Below are 7,161 nucleotides of genomic sequence, written 5' to 3' on the forward strand. Positions count from 1 at the left end.
TGTACTGTCCTCCAATAATAGTGTGTAGGTTTTTAACCTTCGCACAAAGAAAGGCTCAGAAGCTCAGATGAGTGTGCTCATGTATCTACTGCACCCAAAAGCTTTCATCTTTGCCATATGAATTTCACAAAAAAATAGATCAGATAATGAACAGTTTGCCACATTATTGATCCATATGATAGGCATAATTTTGTGTGATGTCTTACAGTTTCTGCTGATCACACTCACAGAACACATACTTTACTGACGAGCTTAAAACGGACATAATAACATTTTTATATGGGTGGTGTTTATTTTATTATAGGGTTTGTTGTTTCGGTTGAAGGCATGCTGTGCAGGCTGTCAGAGTTGGTTAATCAGGCAGAGGGCTTCATTATGTGAAAAAATATAACAGAAAAAAATTCTGAATACAGAGATGGTAGACACACTACCATCTTTGATATTTGGGAGGAATTTCTGATTATGCTGGATTGATCACATGAACAGGTGTCACTGATAACATTAATTATACTGTAATTAGTTTCATTTACGTGAGCCAACATGCACAATAGACCTTTTTCATAGGCATAGCATGACATAGCAGATAAAACCACGCCTGCATTTCCTTTAGGTTGTGCCTGCTGACTCACTGATTCGTCGTACAAGAACAATTAAATGGAGTTGATCAATCATTGCCATTACTTATACTTGTACTTCATCTGCTGTAAGTCAGAAAAAGGACAGTTTGTATCTGGTTTAACGTACCAGCAAACCTTTAAAAATGCATAACACAACAAAAAAGTAGCTAATTTAGACTTTTTATCTTGTGTGAATACAAGGCAAAAAGTCAGTAACCATCTTAGAATAATTCACAAACACTCTCAAGTCAGAATAACATGAGGTTTTCCTGATCTTCCCATTCTGCTGACATGCATGCAAACATCATAAAGGTTTGGGGAACTATAATGTTTGCGTCATACCAATTTAATTACATTTGATCACTTGATTATCAAATTCCTTAATAGTACTATTCAATCTTGGTCCTGTAGCCATGTAAACAGAGGCTGATAGGCACCTTGGCTGCCAGTTGTGTGCACTAAAACCGGTGAAACAGAAAACCAAAAGTATTTTAGATCATGATTCAAATGTATTATTGTACAATGGGACGCTGCCTCCTAAGTATGCAGAGTGATCATTGGTTTGCCTGAGGCATTGTTGTGCCCATGGGGTGCGGATGTAACAGAAGGCCTAGGATCCAAATAACAAGCTCCGGCCACAACTGCAGAGAACAGACACACACACACACACACACACACACACACACACACACACACACGATTCAGCATCAGCAAGGCCAGCACTAGATGGATTAATGGCCTGCTGTATCAGTAATATGCATTAGCCCATTCAGGATAATTAAAAACCCTTTTCTGTTTTTTCCACATTATCCTTTTCGTAGTTTCAGCCTCAGGTTTCTTTAGTTTTTTGTCATCTCCTCAGTGCAGCAGACCCAGTCTTTTGTAATTGTGCAGTAGTGTTCGGTGAATGTGTTTGAGACAGACTGTGACTGTGTGAGAGTGTTAAGGGTGTTAATGTGCGTGACACAGAGCTGAACAGCATTCGTGTGTACCTTCTGGGGAGGACATGATACTTCACATCTTTTCATATCTCTGACTCATCGTAAAAAGGCTCATAATTACTTTGAAAAAGTGATTTAATGTGGTATAATGTGTTCCAATGGCCTGCTTATTGTGAGAGTCAAATCAGTATTTGCTGTTGTGTGTTTTAAAACGGTATGTTTAGAACAGTCTGGTGGTTTTCTTTGCCATCACTGTGCTATGTTGTTCACCAATCTAATGCTAAACTAAAATGGTACTGGATGTTCGTCCATCAGTCAAAAGTTTAACCCCAGAATGGCACAGTAATTATATGTGGGTGCTCACTCACTTGTCTCCACTGGTCCTGCATGAAATTGCTTTGGCACAGGGTCTAAGTTGTTCTCTCTTAAACCGAGCAGAATTTGTGATCACAGGCTGGAGAATTCAAAATACAGTGACGGACATCAACAGTTAATTCCAGATAAAGGGCATGGCAGCACTGCTAACATCCTGCTGAATGCTACAAATTGCCGATTTTTCACAATCTATACTGCAGAACTCATGAACATCCTACAGAAACGCAGTTTATTTCTAAACTTTGATGCAACACTTAGCAACACTCTTTAGCAAGCCTCAAGAGCAGTACACAGGAGGGAAAACTTTTAAAATATTGTGATTAATGCGCATAGCATGCAAAAGTTTTTTAATATATTTCTGATATATTCCTTTGATTTTTTTTCCTTTTTTCTCCAAAGACCAAGTTTTCATTATTAAAGGACATTATCACACAACATGAGAAGGGAATGGAAGTGTTGATCTTAATGGTGAATCTGCAGATGGTTTTTACTTACTGGATATTAAAACTCAATACTTTTCTTTAACTTCCAACCAAATTGTGGCTGTTGCACCAAATACTACAAAATAATGAACATTTTGCTACTTGTCTTAAGATGCTGCTTATACTAATTGTTGTCCTGAAGTAAGATATCAGAAATAGTATTGTTGTAGCAACAGTGCAGGCACTGTTATATCATTTCATTTCATTTATTTTGTCAGTCATGTCAATGCAGAGTTCCAGATAAAGATGCAATTCATGAACAACCAGGGGAGGAAGAAAATCTCTATTCATACTGGCATTAATAAAAGGGAGCTGGCAAGACCCACAGAGTTAGCAAATGCTGTTTTTTAGGGACCATATGGAGGTGGACAGCACTATAGTTTTATCACACATTTCAGTAATTGTAACTGACCCTTAAACAATACAGACTCACCATCATTTTAAAAGAAAGACTTTCCACTTTTGTCATTATGGATTTAACAGTAACATTTAATTACAGTGTATTTCCTGTTAATGCAGTCCTGTAAAAAACAAACAAACAGCCATTTTGTAGAATCACCATCAGTTAACTTTACTTTATAAAAGAAAAAGTTTTGAGGCATTAAACTTGTCAAAACTAATGTTATATGATCACTGGTATTGGCCCTATTTATAACCGAAAATCTTGCAGGGTTTTTTTTCATTATGAAATTTGAATGTAAAATCAATCAAAACCTTGTAATAAATAGTCATGCTATCAAATGAAAAGTATTAGTCATGTTTTTAAAAGAAACACTGTTTTGGGGAATTATACAATTTAACTGTAAATTGATGGAAGAAAATCTAAAAAACCCACCTAACAACTGTAAATGTATAGACACTCAGCATTTCTTTTGTTTATACAATGTGTTTCATTAACTCATTTGATATCTTAAGAGCATACGCCACACCCCTGCTCTTGGCTTCTCCTTTCAACTAATTGAATGAAGAAACTTACTGAAACTCCCTATTTCACTCACAGTCATTAGTGTAGAGCGAAGCTGCAGCTGAATTGTGCTGCATGTTATCTTTTAGTCTGTCTGAAAACCCCCATTTTTCTTCTCCTATCTTACTTGAATAAGCTGTAGTTGAAAAGTATATGGAGTATTTTTTTTAAAATTCAGCATCTCAATTAACTGACATGGGGTTGCACTGATGAGACATATTGCAGTCAGGATGATATATGAGCATTTTAAGGAGCTGTGCTGAGCGTAATCTTATCTACAACCAGAGGAGCACTTCAACCATGACCACTATCAGCACCATATGGAGGTGGACAGCACTATAGTTTTATCACACATTTCAGTAATTGTAACTGACCCTTAAACAATACAGACTCACCACCATTTTAAAAGAAAGACTTTCCACTTTTGTCATTATGGATTTAACAGTCAAATTTAATTACAGTGTATTTCCTGTTAATGCAGTCCTGTAAAAAACAAACAATAAATAGTCATGCTATCAAATGAAAAGTATTAGTCATGTTTTTAAAAGAAACACTGTTTTGGGGAATTATACAATTTAACTGTAAATTGATGGAAGAAAATCTAAAAAACCCACCTAACAACTGTAAATGTATAGATGTATATATATATATATATATATATATATATATAAATGTCTGGTCAGCGGGTTGAACAAACAAGCGCAGAATCTGCTGTGTTTCACCTCCTGTCGGCTTCAGAAAGGAAAGGATTTTTCATTTTTTGCTTTGTAGCTTCATGATTAATTGTTCCTTAATCACCTTGTCTTTTTTATTGGCGTTACAGTAAGCCACTTCCTGACTCGTTATAATTTACTTGTGTATAAATTTGCAAAAAATGACAGCTCCAAGATAAATAGTTTATAGTCTTTATCTAGTTAAAATGATGCATAGTTTACGGCTGTGCGCCATATTTTCTGGTCAAAGATCACCATGGTTGACATCACATCTGAAATAATCCATCATAAATATGAAAGACTCAGTCCATTTGAAATGGGAAGCATATAAAAATGACTCTGAGATTGATATTTAGTGCGCACAACACAGTCATTGTCATTTTAAACAAACAAACATAAAAAAAGAAAATATATAACCATCATGATTCTGTTTTTCTTATGCTGCATTTCCCCCTCAATCTATGATGTTCTCTCGTTCTCATTAAAGGTTCATTGAAATATATATATATATATTTGATGTTTTATGAAAAATTGTTGTTACATGAGTAAATCTAAGCAGGGTTCATTCATTTGAGACCACATATTCACCATATTGGTGCTAAAAGGTCTGTGCTAATCTGTTTAGCCTCATACTAAAATATCAATTTCATTTAAAAAACAGACACAAATTGAACAGCAACATAATGACCTATTTCTACATCCATGTAGTTGTTTCGCAGTTAAATGATGTGATTATATTGTGAAATATACACTCAAAGTATATTTGTTGAGTGTAAATGTATGTGATGAAGCACGTTCCCCCACACAAGCTAATATCCCATTCAGAGATGTTCCAGGTGTGAATTATTACAGTGTATGTACTGCTGAAACACAAACATTTGGGCCTTTGAGTGGTTTAATATCTTGTGTACACAGATGGCTAAAGATTAGAGTAGTGCAGATATAGCTAGCTAGGTGGCGGCGCTGATTCAATGTTGACCCGATAGATTAATAGCAAATATTGTGCTGGTTGTGGTGGCAGTAAAGTCAAACATACAGTTGAGATGTGGGATTACTGTATTGGTTTGAGGGATTGCAACTCATGTATGGATTTGAACTAACACCATCTCACCTAATAGCCTTCCCTGCACATTATTTCTCACTTTTATCTTTTTATTCCTCTCTTTTTCTGCTTCACTTTTAAAAAGTTCAGTAGGTGAACAATTATTCTGGTTCAAGTGATGCAGGTCAGTCAGTCTTCAAATTATACTTTATATAATGGCACAAATTGCTATAGTGCCATATGACTCACACCTAGTGTTAAAATGCAGACAGTATGAATGTGAGCCATCATTTTCTTCTGTGACACTACATTGGGCAAAAGTAAAAGGTCAGCCTAAATAGGCCAAAGCAGAAATCTCCTGACTTTGTGTCCCACATCTCTTTTTTAAAGCTGCCCTGCTCTCTTTGGATTTAGCAGGGACAGTAAAGCTCTAAATGTGACATTATTAGAGGGCTGGTGGAGCTAAATGATACATTTGTGCCCAGAAAGTCTTAGATTTACCTTTTAAAGGGAAAATTGCAAATCCTCTGCACTGCTATTTTAGATTTAATAAAGATAAGGACACACCAAAACCATTTGGGGACATTTGCAGGGGATATCATAAGTATACACCCACGCTCTTTTTTTCCCCCTATTATTTTTAATGCCAACATGAGCACGACCCATATTCAGGAGACATGATCATTAGAACAATGGAGGCTTCATTGGCTGGAAAACCCTTGAAGCCAGAGTCATTGTGGGCGAGTCAGTGTGGCCTATGTCGGTCCAGCTCAACGTGGGATATTTTTTTCTTAGGCAGAACTGTAATGAAGTCCATTCCTCCTATGCAGTGTTTTAAATGTATCTGACGACAGTTTCTGCAGTTATTTATTCCAGAAAATGTGCAAATTTATATTTAAACCATATTGACCCATTAGCTTTTTCTTTACAGTGAAAGCCCTCCAAAGTACAACACTATTTTTATGGAAATGCAACATCTGGCAGCACTGATAGCTTTTTTGGAAGTGTGCTAGGACAAAAATAAATAAATACAAATCCTTGTGAAACTGCGTGCATTATCTCCTCAGTGTCTCACCACTGTTAAATCTCCTGAAGGTTGAAGACATTAATACGTTCAATGTTAAAAAGATGTTTATTATTTTGGTCCTTGACTATAACAGTGTTATCATTTATATGTTCATTCATAGTATTATGCACAGATTAACATATGCTAATCAGTTCACAGTTATTTAGCGTTGCATGACTCACATACTACAGAAAGGATTAATGTGAATAATCAACATAAACTGTGGAGGTAAAGGCACACTTTTTTTTTAAAGGGATACATTTTAATGCTCTCAGTTTTTTAAAAGGGGTTTCGATATCAGGTCTAAAAAATAAGGCAAGCGCTGATATTTTGAGACTATGTTAAGAAATGGAGCGTACGAGGAGGAGAAATAACTGGCTTCAGCTCAACAGGAATAATAATAATCATATCTTTATTTATGTAGCACTTCTTAAACTCATTCTTTACAAAAGGCTTAATGTCGTCTGCACATACATTTTATTTCTTGATGACACTGGTAATTCATGTTTTTTCTTAACCTAAGCCACACCAGCATCTTGAAACATATTGTGGTCATTGGTCATTCTAGCCATGCTGTATTGTATTATACTGAAGAATCAATACATTGGTCAGTTCTTGCTCAAAGAGTGACGACTTGTTGTTTTTCTCACCTTTATTGAGAATGATAGGGACGGAGTAGAAAGAACATTTTCTGGCAGAATTCAATTCAACACCAGGAGAGGTGTAAGTGATTGCAAAGACGAAGGTCCTAACAACTCTTCCATCACTGTGTACATGTTGAAGGATGACTCAATGAGGCCATGATAGATTAAACTCCTCTATTCTATACTGCATCTATTTTGTTGCAAGTCATTCCTTGATAAATCCAAATAGAAATGAACCACTGTTACTCTATAGATGCCCGAAAGGTGCTAGTTTATTTTCCATGTTTTTATGCAACATATTCTGTTACTGATGTCCA

The sequence above is a fragment of the Scomber scombrus genome, chromosome 15 (assembly GCF_963691925.1).
Source record: "Scomber scombrus chromosome 15, fScoSco1.1, whole genome shotgun sequence".
Classification (NCBI taxonomy): Eukaryota; Metazoa; Chordata; class Actinopteri; order Scombriformes; family Scombridae; genus Scomber; species Scomber scombrus.